The following is a 15327-nucleotide window of genomic DNA, read 5'->3' on the forward strand; positions in this document are numbered from 1 at the left end:
CTGAGAGATTTCAAGATTTACACTGTAACTGTCTGTGGTCCAAAGTCATTCCCTAGTTGATAGCTCAATGAATTAAAATACAGATTTCCTTATCTGATCATCTTAATTTTCCCAGTTTCTGTTCAACAGGTAAAAATTCTGAGTCTAAAATTCAGCCCTTTTCAAAAGGCAAATCAAATGAAAATATGGAGGGTTTTCTCCTGGGGGTGGGGGAGAATATTGGGAGCTGGAGGGTAAAGAGGCAAACAGCCCTGTCCCCCCCTCCACCAAGCCCCCCACTAATAGCTGTCTGGGTTTTCCTCTAGCTTTCCCCAAGTAGAAAAGCCTATCTCTCTGAGAAGAGCTGATCACAATGGAACAACTTTTGGGAAAGCAAGGAGTGATTTTATCAGGGTAAGCTGAGCCACAAGCCCAAAGATAGTATTTGCTATTATAGCTAGGAATGTGTATAGCCTGTATTTCTTTTCAAAGGGCTTTGGTATCATTTTTATTAGTTGTTCCTCACAGAAACAAAACAAAACAAGAAACAGCCCCCAGGCTTGGAAAAGAAGATCAGATTTGATCTCCCCTTTTGCAAAGGAGGAAATGGCATTTAAGTGATTTGCCCTGGGTCACACTGCTCTTCTGTACAGTGTGAAATAAAAAGTTACCTGGGCGGTCCTCACTTTCGGAACCATCCCTGGAGCCCACCACTTAAGTGCACAGACAAGAACCCATAGCCCGGTTCCACTCCTATTAGTTATAGGACCTTTGACACATCATTTCTTTGCCCTGGTCCTCAGTCTCTGCATCTGTAAAATGATGAGGTTGGAATGGATCGTTTCTAAAGTCTCTCAAGCCCTGTCTTTGGAAGATTCTATTCCGTGAAACACACGGTGTGTTGGCTGCTTTGGACCTTACTTCTTGATAAAATAGAATAGTTTGTTGAATTGAAGTGAATTGAGTTTTTTCTCTCTGAGGGTTGAAGTAACTTAGGGTTTGATCTCTAATTTAAAGTACTTGCCGTCCTTTGACAACATAGGAAAAAAATAGAGAGCTTAGTACCTAGTTTACAAGGATACTTGGGTAAAACTGGATGCTACCAGATGGTGGGGCTCTGTCTTCCTCCCTATGTGGAATATCATCCTCTTTAGCTGCCCTCATCTCAGGGGCCCTTCATGCTGCTCAGGTACAAAGATTACTCATTACAAATCGGGTGCTTTTCCAAGGACTACGTGCCATGGGAAAGGTCTTATTGTGGGGTCACCTCCTAAATGGGCCTTTCTGGTTCTTTAGTAATTAAACTTGTATAACCTTCGATAAGTCATTAAACTCTCTCAACTCCAATTTGTTCATTTTCTTCATCTATAAGACAAGGGAATTGAATTAGATGATCCTGAGGGTCCCTGCCAACTGTAGCATTTTATGACTGAACTACGTTGGACAGAAGCCTTCCTCTCCCCAAATTTTACTCTGTAGCAAATATATTTCTATTTAACTTCCACATGATAAGATCAACTCTCCCCATCATGGCAGAATATAGGCATCCTTCATTACCTTATGCTTATTATGTCAAGGAATAGCTATCTTATACTTCTGATGGTCAATAAAGATGGATTCCCATCACTGCTGTAAAGATTAAAAATTAATATTTGATACTCCAAGTATCATTTTAATACTAATTATTATAATCAACTTAAAGCAAAGAGAAACTTAAAAAACCAGAGAAACCTAGCAATCAACTCCCTTCCTCCACCCTGGTCCCACCAGAAATGGAGCTTCTAGGAGAGAGCCCCAGTATGGAGGAAATCAAAACTGAATACCAAATTAACCAATGACACACAACAGGAAAAGGAAAAGGGAATTGTGGGAAATGTAGTCTCTAGGGTTCAAGATTCTAAATCAATACACCCCTCATCTTTGGACTCCAATTTGCTATGTGGGGTCATAGGAAATGTAGTATAGTAGAGAGTAGGCAGTTAAGGGACAAGGTAGATAGACTACCATGACTGAAGTCAGGAATACTCATCTTCCTAAATTCAAATTCAGCCTCAGACATTCACTAACTGTGTGACTCTAGGCAAGTCACTTAGCCTTTATTGCCTCAGTTTCCTTATCTGTAAAATAAGCTAAAGAAGGAAATGGTAAATCACTTGAGTATCTTTGCCAAGAAAACCCTAAATAGGGTCACAAAAAGTAAAACACACTGAAACAACTGAGCAATAACAAAAGAAAGAGACTGGACTTGGAGCCAAGAGAACTAGACCTTGAGATCCAATCCCATTATTTTTATGACCACTGTCACACAGTGGAGATAAAATTTAATGGAGCTAATAACACCAATCCTACCTATTTCAGAGGGTTGCCATGAAGATAGCACGAGAACATGTAACTGATAGCATTCAGTATAAGACATTACAAAACCTGCTCATGAAACACATAAAGGAGTCACTCACCATTTCCAAAGACTTCCCAGTTGGAGCTGCATGTCCATGAGCACACTAATTCAACTTGTGTCCTGACTTCTGTTCCTGCTCCCTAATGAGAGCAACATACCCTCAATTGCCTTCATCAATGATCATACCTTAAGAAATAATTTTCCCTGGCTGGAGGTAGATATCATGAATCCAGGAGGATAGTGGAAACAGACTTTTCTTCTGTGTGCCTGATGAGGGGCCATATTTCCAGAATCTTCCCCAAAAAGAGAACAGGGAATAGTGACTTAGGATGTCTTGTTATTGCTTTAAAATCAGTGTGTCCCAGGCTTAATTTATCATTATTTCCCCATAAAAATGTTTTCCTTCCCAACTATGCTATTACTGTCAGAGATAGTACCATTCCCCCAGTCTCCCTAGTAAATCCTCATCCCCTAGCAATATTGGTAAATAAGGGATAATTATCATGACTTAAAGGAAAGAACCCACCCGGAAAAAAAGAAAATATTGTCCAGGATGTGGCCTAAACAAGGAAATGGAAAAACTATCCTGAATCAAGCACGTGTAAATAAACCCAAAAAAGCTTGATGAGGAGAGAACAAAAGAGTTTATTAATAAGGGAGTAGCAGTTAAGGAGAATACATTGTGAAGAGGCCTGTAGGCATAAACCAGATGACATCTGCCTCACATAGCCTCTCTGGCCAAGACAGCTTTATTTTATGTTGGTGAAATATTAGCTGTGCCCCATTTTTTCTTCTATGACATCAGCATCATCAAGATCCTGGATACTCCTAACTTGGCTCCATCATAACTTTCCAGACATATGCTCAATGCCCATCCACATACTCTATGGCTCATACCTTCTAGCTATTTCTTGCCCACAACACTTCATTTCTGTGCTTTTGTACTGACTATTCCCCTTTTCTGGAATGTTCTCCCTACTCACTTTTATATCTGAGAATCCTTGGATTCTTTTAAAACTCATTTCAAGCATCATCTTCTGGATCATGTCTTTACTGGTTATTTTTCTGGATCATAGAGTATGTGGAGGGATGTAATGTGTAAAGAGACTGGAAAAACAGGAAGGAGGAAGTTGTAAAGAACTTTAAAAATCAGAGGGTTTTATATTTCATCCTGAGGGTAATTGGGAGCCACTGGAGTTTATTGAGTTGTGAAGTGGGGGGAGGTGACATAGTCAAACCATCTGCTTTAGGAAAATAATTTTGGTAGCTGAATGGAGAATAGATTGGAAGACTTGAGGCAGAGAGACCAATCATAAATCTATTACAATAGTCACAGCATAAGATGATGGGGACCTCTACCAGGGTAGAAACTATATGAATGGAGAAAAATAGATATAAATGACAGAACTCATGAAAGTAGAAAGACTAGACAACAGGTTGGATATGTGGGATGAGTTACAAAAGTGATGACACAATGATGATACCAAGGATGATATTAATAGCCTTGGCTATGGGGAGGATGATAGTACTCTTGATAACAGTAGCAAAGTTGAGAAAGGGGAAGGGTTTAAGGGCAAGATATATGTTCTATTTCAGATGTTCTATTTTGAATTTGAGGTGCATATTGGACATACAGTTTTAGATGCCTAAAAAGGCAGTTGGTGATACAAGACTAAAAGGAAAAAGAGAAAGATTAGGATATATAGATCCAGGAATTATTTGCATAGAGATGATTACTGAATCCTTGAGTTCTAATGATATCATCTGGTGAGAGAGTATAGTGGGAAAACTGAACAGGTCTTAGGGCAGAACCTCAAGGGATAATCATTGGTTAGTGGGAATATAGCTGAATAATTCAATCTTTTTCAAATTGGTTATCCTTTCCTTATTTATCACTTTATTTTATTTTTCATATTCTTATAGTAGAGATATTGAAATCTTGAAGTATTATTCATTTATTTCTATTTTCATTTAAAAATCTAACTACTCTATTACTTTGTGAATTTATATTCAAACAATATATTCTTATTTTTAGTAATGTCTTTAAGAATGATGCAGTTCATTTTCTCTCCTAAATATGATTTGGTTGTATTATATTATTCATAACAATAAAAATCCAGATTTTTTAATTTTTAAAATAAAGTTCTTTATGCTTTTATTTAAATCTCTTTGTATGCCTTTTTGTATCATTTCCAGCAAAGATTATGCTTTTGGATTCTGATTTTTTTTAACATTTTATAACCATTTTCTTTTTATCAGGCAGTTCAAGCCATTTACATTTAATGTTAAAACTTACATTTTATTCATAACAATTCAAATTTACCTGTGACTGTAAGGTTTACAAGTCATTTTCCCCACAATAATTTGTGAGATAGATGATATAACTATCATCTTCATTTTAAATATTATGAAATTTAAGGCTGTGAAAAAATGCCTATCCACAATCATAAACTAGCTTTACCACACCAGAGGTAGGAGTTGAACCCAAATCTAATCAAAGTTCTTCATGCTTTCTAATACATCTTGCAGCCCCATTTACTATTATTTATTGATTTGTTGTTTATTTTGTCAGAAGTTAATTCAGACTTTCTCATTTCATTTTATACCTAAATCAAAGTTTAAGAACATTAAAAAGACTATATATTTTATGCAATTAACTTTCTACAAAATCTCTAAAATTATATCCCTTCCCCCAATGTTCTCCTTTTCTTTCCCCTTCAACTTTGTGAAAAAATTTCACCTTGGGAGTGCTACTGCTCCCTCCCCTTGTACTCTCATTCATCTGTCTATAATGACCTTTTTTTATGTTCTTTTTTTAAACTTCTTTTTCTTCTGTTTCTCTTCTTTTATTCCCAAATACAAATGTATCCTTTAATAGCTTAACTAATAACCTACTTTAGTTATTTTTATTCCTTGATTGAGGCACTTTACATTAAGATAATAATGAATTAATCACAATTGGAACGTATCTATTGTTCCCAATTCTTTAACTCTCCAGATGTTTCTTGAGCTCTGAAATAATTTGCCTCTTTTAAAATTGTTTCTTCTCTTCATGAATTCTTTAAGGTCTTTTTTGTTTTTAAATTATTTGGGTATTCCCCCCCACCCCCAAACAGAACGCTTAGAACACTTAGCTTGGAAACTGAAATGAAAGTAGGTTAGTATATTAAATTTTTCATATGTGATTTGCTCTGATTTTGACCATTTCTGTAGAAAATTTGTATAAGAACAAAATGGGCATTTTTTTCAAAGTAATATCTAATCTTCCTTCTGCTGCTTAAGAAATTTCTACTTTCACATTCTTGTTATCAAGTATATTGATGATATGCTTGGATACTGAATTTTGAGTCTCCTTTTTGAGGATTCCCAAGGATTCTTTTTCTTTATCCAAAGACTCCTTTTTTTAAGTTATGAGAAATGTTCTTATATAATTTCTTTAAACACAGTGATCAAATTATTGCCTAATTTGACATTTCCTAGGACATCAATTGTTTTAAGATTTCTTCTCTTTGACTTGTCTTCAAAATATATCATTTTCATCTGTGGCACTCCCCAATCTTTTTCCAGTTGAGTCATTCCCAGAGCTTGTTTTTCCATTTCAGTGGTGTTATCTGTCATTCTGTCTTTCACAGAAAGTCTGCTCTTTGTTATGTTATTAATATTAAAAAAAAATTCTTGACACTATTTTCCATTGTATTGCCTCTCCTAGGAGAATGTGCGCTCCTTGGGAAAAGGGACTGTCTTACTTTTCTATTCTGAATTCCCATTCCTTAGTGCAGTGCTTTGGACATAGTAATATCTTAATGAATTTTCCCACCATTTATTAATTTATGAACAGTGTTGATTAACTTTGCAAGATAAGTTGTTTTAAATTCACTTTCATGTCTTCTAAAACTTTATTGTTCTCCACATACACTACAATCCAGTGATTGGCCTCCTTACTTTTCCTTGAACTCAATACTCTATCCCTCAACTTCCATATCCCAACTCCATGCTTGTTTCCTTCTTCATCTTTGCTTCCTAAATTCTCTGACATCCTTCAAGTTTCAGTTAAAACCCCCCTTTCTGTGTGAAAGTATTCCTGGTCTTTCTTAACATTTATGAAGTTACCTCTAATTTATTCTGTATGTATCATATATACATAATTATTTACATGTTTTTTTATCACCTTAGAATAGAACTCCTTTGGAGTGGTGATTGGTTTGACTTTCTTTGTGTCTCTATTACTCAGATGAAGACAGATGAAGATACTGAGATAACCCCAACAGGGGTTAAGTGGCTTACTCAGGATTATACAACTAGAGAATATCTAATGCCAGATCTGAACTCAGGAAAATAAGCCTTTCAGACTCCAAATCTAGCCCACAATCCACTGTGCCACCTAGTTGCCTCTTAGATTTTTTTTTTTACCTTATGTTCAAATTGTTTCTTGTTATCATAAATAAATTAGATGAACAGGGAACCCATTACCTGTCAGATTTATGGTTAGGAGAGGAATTTATGAGTCAACAAGAGATGGAAAGCACTGTGAAAAGTAAAGTGGATAACTCTGTATAAATAAAACAAATGGTGCCAAGATTAGAGGGAAAGCATAAAATTGGCAGGGAGGATTTTATAGACAGCCTCTAGAATAGAAGTCTTATATCTACAATATAAAGGGAACTTTGTCACATTTATAAGAATAAGAGCCATCCCCCAGATGATCTTCCAATTGTTCATACTACTTCTAGAGAGTGAACAGAAAGGTGGAAGTATAAATGGTTTAATGTGTACGAACATGTGGATGATATCTTTTGTGATGCAGGGAGGGTGGGGAAGGGCTGGGACACTTGTGGATAAATTCTATTAGTTAATTAAAAATTAAATTTTTTCTTGTTCTGGTCCTCCTGACCACCCTCCCAACCCGTCACCCCACCTCAACTTCTAGTTAGTATATGAAATTTTAGCAGGAAATAAGATTGCAAAGAGGAACCTGAAAGTCAAGTACAAACCACCCCAAAGAGTATAATTTACAACTTTTATCATATATTCTTTAAAATTTACCTCCTGATAATATGTACTAAATCAGAAGAAACTATCTAAATGCTGGTTGTCAAGGTTTCTTGTCTTCTGATAAGTAAATTTCAGACAAAACCCATGACTCCAGACCAAGAGAACATCAAAAAGCTACTAATAATTTTGGGGAGATTTGGGGAGTCCATGTTAATGAACTGACCCCAAGGTGGCACAGAGAGGAATTGATCCACTTCCCACAAATCCCTATAAAAATGAGATGCCAAACTCCTGTCCCCCAAGAACTTTTCCATTTCCTGTGGATCCATGCTGCCCATTGTTCCCAACTGTAATCCAAGGTTATCTGAGTGATATCCTCTGCCTTTCCCCATCCCTATCTTCTTCCCCACATTGCCTGCCTTCCTTCATCATCCCATCCATGCCCCCACACTGCCATTTGCCTCTTACCATTTTTCCTGCTTACCTCTGAGCTTCATTAAAGTGTGATTTCTGCCCCATTTTCACACTGTCAATTGTGGTTTTTTTCCTAGTGAGTGCCAAAGGTATACCTGCCTCCATTTCATTCTTTTTTAAAAACCCTTACCTTCTGTCTTAGAATCAATACTGAGTATTGGTTCTAAGTTAGATGAGCAGTGACGGCTAGGCAATAGGGGTTAAGTGACTTGCCCAGGGTCACACAGCTGGGAAGTGTCTGAGGTAAGATTTAAATCCAGGATGTCCCATCTCTAGGCCTGGATCTCAATCCACTGAACCACCCAGCTGCCCCTCCCCCATGTCATAATTTAATGATAAACTCATATCTTGAAATTTAGGTCTCTTCAGAAAAGATTGTTCCAAATACTAAATGTGGAGAATTTAAAAGGGTCTGTAAGATGTGAAATGGATACAAACAGAAGACAATCTTATTTATGATTAATGGAGAAAACAAGGTAAAATGTCAAATTTTGTGAGTGGTTTGGAACTTTAAAAAGCAGTTATTTTTGATGGAGGAGATCTCTGGTATGAGAGCATAGATGCATTTTCCCCCAAGTATTTGCTAACAAACTCTAAGATGGAATCACAAAGAGTCAGACATGGCTTGAAAATGACTAAACAAGAATGAGTGCGTCACAATTACAAAATACTTTTACATTCATTATTTTCTTTTTGCCTCTCAAGGACTCTGGAGGGAGATACTGTAGATGTCATTACCTCTGATTTAAAGATGCAGAAACTAAAGTTCACAAGGATCAAGTGTCCCAGTATTCAGAGTTAAGAAGAGGTTGTTGTTGTTCAATCATGTCCAACTCTTCATGACCCATTTGGGGTTTTCTTGGCAGAGATACTGAAGTGGTTTTCCATTTCCTTTTCTAGATCATTTTATAAACGAGGAAACTGAGTTGAACAAGGTTAAATGACTTGCCCAGAGTCACACCACTCAATAAGTGTCTGAAGCCATATTTGAACTCGGGAAGATGAGTCTTCCTGACTCCAGACTGGGCGCTCTATCCACTCTTCCACCTAGCTGCCCAACATGCATAATCTAATTTTAATCTTGAAAATGGAGCACAGCAGTAAAACCAACTGTCAACCTTCATTTTTTTTTTTAGTGAGAGGGTTTCAACATCTCGATGAGTGCCTGAAGGTCATACAGGAGGAGGGAGAATGAGGCAGGAGGATGATTGATTAGCCTGGAATGGGGATTAGCTATTTGGGCAAAGCCAGCGAAGGTCAGCCTGGGGTGCTGCCATCCTTGACCACATCTGTTTGAATTCAGTAATGGTAAACCATTAGCCAAGTAACTGCTGTCAGGGCTGTTACTAAACACAGATGAAGCACCTTACAGTACCCTAGACCCAGTCCAGAACAGGTGGGAAGGAAGCTTTATTTATGCCGAGGCAAATGCTGCCATGGAGACAGCTTGACTTGGACCCAAACAACACAATAACTCTAGGATCCTGACCAAGCAGATGATTTGAGCCCACTATGACCACATGAGGATATCTAACCACCAATGAGTTTGGAAAATTAAGTACAAAACGTTCAGGTCATGGATTCATGGGCTCAACAGAGCACCCATTTTCAAGACTCTTTGAACCCCACAGAGTGGGGTTACCTACCCAGGGTTTGAGCTCTGACTTGCCTTGGATGTGCTTCCTTAGCTAGCGAAAGAGCTTCCCTGCTAATAGCTGTTTTGACTCAATAGGAACTGCATCATGGATGAGATTATCCACCACAACAAAATAATGAAACTTTACAATATTGGACTATTACAACATGAAAATTAATGTTTCATTCCGCATCAGCCATGTTAGAATATAAGATACAAATAAGGTATTCTTATTTCAATTAACAGTGTTTTTAGTATTCCCTTCTTGACAGAGAACTTTTCATTATGTTTTACGTAATTTTTTGATTTATTAAATTAAAAAATGTCTATACTATATATTCTTACCCATAGAATGTTTTTAAACAGTATTATTATTTGAAGACTGGCTAAACTGAAGAGTGAATAAAAAATGAAACTCCAGTTTGTTGAAAATTCCTTTTTTAAAAAAATTAATTTATTTAGTCAATTTAGAACATTATTTCTTGGTTACAAGAGTCACATTATTTCCCTCCCCTCCCCCATGCCCTTTCCATAGCCAACCACAATTCCACTGGGTTTTACATGTGTCCTTGATCAGAACCTATTTCCATGTTGTTGGTGTTTGAATTAGGATGTTAATTTAGGGTCTACATCCCCAGCCATATCTCCTCGACCCATGTAATCAAGCAGTTGTTTTTCTTCAGTGTTTCTACTCCCACAGTTTTTCCTATGAATGTGGATAGTGTTTTTTCTCGTATATCCCTACAGATGGATCAGGATTACTGCATTGCCATTAATGGAGAAATCCATTGCATTTGATTGTACCACAGAGTATCAGTCTCTGTGTACAATGTTCTCCTGGTTCTGCTCCTTTCACTCTGTATCAGTTCCTGGAGGTCATTCCAGTTCCCATGGAATTCCTCCACTTTATTATTCCTTTAGAAAATTCCCTTTTTAGAATCTTTGAGAAAATGATGGCCAGAATTGACAGGATTTATTAAGTGTTTAAGTCAATAAAGTTGCACTTTTATTTTCCTTTCTTTTAAAAAAAAGTCCTATCTTCTTTCTGATAATTAATACTGGATATTGGTTCCAAGGCAGAAGAATAGAAAGGACTAGCCAACTGAGGTTAAATGACTTGCCCAGGGTCACGCAGCTAGTAAATGTCTGAGGCCAGATTTGAACCCAGTGCTTCCCATCTCTAGGCCTGGTGCTTTATCCACTGAGCAACTTAGGTGCCTCTCATCTATTTATTTCCGTACTTGTTGACTATAAGTATTTAAGAATATAAGCTCTCTAAGGATAGAGAACATCTTTGTCTTTGTGTTTTGTTTTTTGTGTTCTTGATTTTTTGTCTTTGATTCCCCAGTGTCTAGCTGTTGTGATTTGCACAGTGTAGATGCCTAATAACTGTTTGTTGAATTGATTTGAATTAGACAAGACACAATCCCTACCCTCAAAGAATTTAAAGTCTAGGGGAGAGAGAAGTAAGTAACACAAAGGATGATTTAATGCTAGAACTAGAATAAGCAGAGGAAACTAAGCCAGGGAAGTGCTGGAGTCAGCTCTAACTAAGAGAGTCAGTTGTTAAATTTTCAGTATGAGCATTTGTACCTTGGAAGTAAGTAAATATTACAGATCAGGGCTTGATTTATAATTTTCTGATTGCTAAATATGAGAAAATTAAATTGCTCTAAAATTGTCTAAAATTAGGAAAGTGGTTGAAAAAAATATTTATAAAAACAGATTATACTTAAAAGTATGTCCAATATCCATTTAAAAAAAAAAGATCCAGTTGTAAAACATTTACCAGCATACCATTTGTTGGGCATCACACAGACTATAAGAGAGAGAAGGCAGTAATTGAAATGACAAGTTCAATGATTACTCTACTCTAATGCAGTCTTCTTATTTAATTACAATATGTAAAAATTACCTGAAAAAATCTAGACAATCAACAAAAAAAATAAATAAAACTCTAAGTATAAGTATAGTATTTGCTGATTTCCAAGGTATAAAGGCTCACACTGAAAATTTAACACCTGATTATCTTAGTTGGAGCTGGCAAGAAAACAGTGACAGCTATGTAGTACCTTATCTGAAAAAAATCTGGGGAGCTTATGAGTAAATGATGAAATATAGGAGCAAAAAAAAAAAACCCTAATGAAATCTTAGAATGAATTAGGGGAGGCTAAAACTAAATGAATAATAATAACTAACACTTCTACAGAGTCTACTATGTATTAGACATTGAGTAAAGCACATTTTACAAATATTTTCTTCTTTGATTTTCATAACAATCCTATGATATAGGTGCTGTTATTGTCCTCATTTTATAGATAAAGAAACTGAGGCAAACAGTGATTTGACCAAGGTCACACATCTAGCTATGTCTGAGGCCATATTTTCACTCAGAGTTTCTTGACTCCAAGCCCAGTCAGAACACTATCCACACCATCACTTAGTTGCCTCATTAGACTACAACTGGAAAACTGTATTCAGTTATAAGCATTTCATTTTAGGAAAAACTGAGAAGTTGGAAAATATACAAAACATAGAACCAGGATAGAAGGGCTTTAAGATATTTATTGTTGTGTGATGAACATCAGAAGGATTTAGCTATGTTTGCTGTTGTTGTCAGTTGTTTCAGTCACATCTGACTCTTTGTGACCCCATTTGGAGTCATTCCTAGAGTAGGTTGCCATTTCTTTCTCCAGCTCATTTTACAAATGAGGAAACTGAGACAAACAGGGTTAAATGATTTGTCCAAGATCACACAGCTAGTAAGTGTCTGAGACCAGATTTGAACTCAGGAATAGGAATCTTCCTGATTCCATGCCCAGCACTCTGTCCTCTGCACTACCTATCCTATCCTATCCTATCCTAGCTGTGTTTAACTTGGAGGAAAAAAGACTCAGAAGGGACATGAATGCTATTGTCAAGGATGTGAAAGGTTCTGGAAGAGAAATTAGATTTGTCCTCCTTGGACCCGAGAGCAGAAGCTAGGAGTAGTGGGTAGAAATTGTAACAAAGAAGATGGTGGTCCCAGGTAAGGAGATGTTTGCTCATATTTAGAGTTATCCACTGGTGGAAAGGGCTGGCTAGGGAAGGGGCAGGCTCCTCCTCCTTGGGGAACACTCAAGCAGAGGTTTAATAATCACTTGTCAAGTATGTTTCAGAAGAGTTTCCTGGTCAGGTACAAGTTGGTGTCCCTGTTTTCTGAGATCTGGGATGCTGTGATTGTTGTGCAAGTCAGCCTAAGAGAAATTTCTCATCTGTATGAGTATTCCCAAGTGCAGATCTTGAATTAGAATCGTGGAATCCTATACCTCTAGAGTTAGAAGAGGAAGATAAGATCCAGAGAATAGAATTTACTTGTCTAAAATGACACCTATCATAAGTTGAGGGAGACTGGCTGGTTTCAAGTCCAGTGCTCTTTCAATTACAATGTACCAAGTTTCAACATGTTGCAATCTTCAGGGCCAAACAAAAGTCATATAAGACAGAACAGTGGAGTTCCTTTCAACATTCAATCAAGGAGAGCTGTCGCTTTGTAATCCTAATTTGTTATCAAGTATCACACACTGAAGTGCTTTGCAAACCTTGAAGAGCTAATTAAATGATGCTAGCTATTGTCACCATAATAATTATTATTCCCGATACTGTACTGTCCTCCAAAAAAGATGTCCCTGAGAGGACTGGACTAGATAAGGTTCTTTTTAGTTTGAAAATTCTATGGATCTATGGGACACACTGCCATTAGTAAGAGGGTGGCAGCCTGGTATGAGAGAAGAAAGTGCTGGATTTGGGCTTGGGAGCATCTGGGATCAAATCCTACCTCTGACACTTACTAGCTAAGTGACCCTAAGCAAGCAACTTAACCACTGGCTGTCTGGGTTTCTTTACCTTTAAAATGGGGATAATAATAGTACCTATCCCCCAGGATTGTTGTAAGGATAAAATGAGATGACACTTTAGAGCACTTTAGAAACATTAAATGCAACATAATCACTAGCTATTGTTGTTGTTATTATCTGTGTTACCATGGGCAAGTTATTTAACCTCTCTGAAATTGTTTATGTGTATAACAACATATGAAATGCATTAAAACTGATGTCCTAAGGGCAGAATTGGACTGGAAGAAGGAATATGAAACAACTGATTGGTTTAGGAATGGGAAAGGAGTATGACAGCTTTATATTGTCACCTTATTTATCTAACTTATGTGCAAAGTATGTCATATGAAGTGCCAGGATGGATGAATCAAAGATGGAATTCAGGTTGTTGGGAGAAATATCAAGAATCTCAGACATGTAGATGACTCCACTGCTGGCAGAAAGTGAAGAAGAGTAAAGAAGCCTCTCAATGAGAGTGAAAGAAGAGAGTGTAAAAGTTGGCTTAAAAGTTAACATTAAACAAACTAAGATCATGGCAATTGGTCCCATCACTTGCTGGCAAGTGGGAAATAAGTGGAGGCTGTGTCAGATTATATATTTTTGGGCTCAAAGATCACTGCAGACATTGACAACAGACATAAAATGAAAAGATGCTTACTCCTTGGAGGGAAAGCTATGACAAATACAAATAGCATGCTAAAAAGTAAAGACATCACCTTACTAACAAAGGTCTTTATAGTCAAAACTATGTTTTTTTCCAGTGTCAATGGATTATTGTAAGAGATAGACTATAAGGAAAGATGAGGACCACGGAATCAAGGTTTTCAGATTGTGGTACTGGAGAAGACTTTTGAGAGTCCCTTCAACAGCAAGGAGATCAAATCAGTCAATATGTAGAGAAATTAATTCAAACTATTCACTGAAAGGACAAATACTGAAGCTAAAGGTTAAATACTTTGGCCACATGAGGAAAAGATTGGATTCACTGGAAAAGAACCAAATCAGGAGGAAGATTGAAAGCAACCAGTGAAACAGAGGATGAGATGGATGGATAGTGTCCTAGACGCAACAAACATGGGCTTGGACAGATTTGGGGAGATAGTGAGTGCACCTGGCATAGTATGGCCCATGAAGTCATGAAGAGTCAAACATGATTAAACAACTGAACAACAAGGGCAGAGAAGATTGTTGTGAAACTCTTGTTGGGACCTTGGGGTTTGAAGTCTTAGAAATCTTGGGATCTAGCTTGGATTCTGAGCTAGAGCAAGGAATTCCTACCAGTGTGGGAGATTTTAAATCGGTCTTTGAAACAGTAAGGCAAGATAGATACATTCACATGGACAGGCAGGAAACGGAAACAGAAGCAAATGGTCCTGGGTCTATCCAGGCTCCACCCTAGAGGGACCAGAACCTTTGTCCACCTGGAGCATTCAGATCAGCAGTGACTTCAGGGTGACACATGGTTGATCCTGAAGCTGTTAAAGTGTCTCTTTTTCTTTCCCCCCTCCCTTTTCAAATCAAAAGGATGTGTTTAAATCCAGACTTTCATGTTTCTTTTAAACCATTTTCTAACCATTTCTTAATAGTACAGTCAAGCCAGCCATCCCTAGTTAAAATAAGATTGATCTTAATTGCTTCTGAGTCATAGATGACTCTTATTGTCTAGAGTGAAAATGGGGGCAGGTGGGAATAATAATGACTAGCTTAAATATATAGAACTTAAATAGGTCAGAGAATTATATCTCTGACAAAATGTTAACAGTTCTCCAACTAAGGGCTTACAGGCCTATATGAGAATGAAAAGTAGTGATTGTTTAAATTAATATCCTATATTCTTAAGTTCTCTAAAATAGAAAATAGAAGCAATGTAGATCCACTTCATTGACCATAAGCTAAAACCTCATGAATAGTTATCTACAGAGCCAGATCATTTCAAATGAAGGAAACCCTGTACCCCTCAAAAAAATCACAGA

This window comes from Monodelphis domestica, chromosome 3, assembly GCF_027887165.1.
Source record: "Monodelphis domestica isolate mMonDom1 chromosome 3, mMonDom1.pri, whole genome shotgun sequence".
NCBI lineage: Eukaryota > Metazoa > Chordata > Mammalia > Didelphimorphia > Didelphidae > Monodelphis > Monodelphis domestica.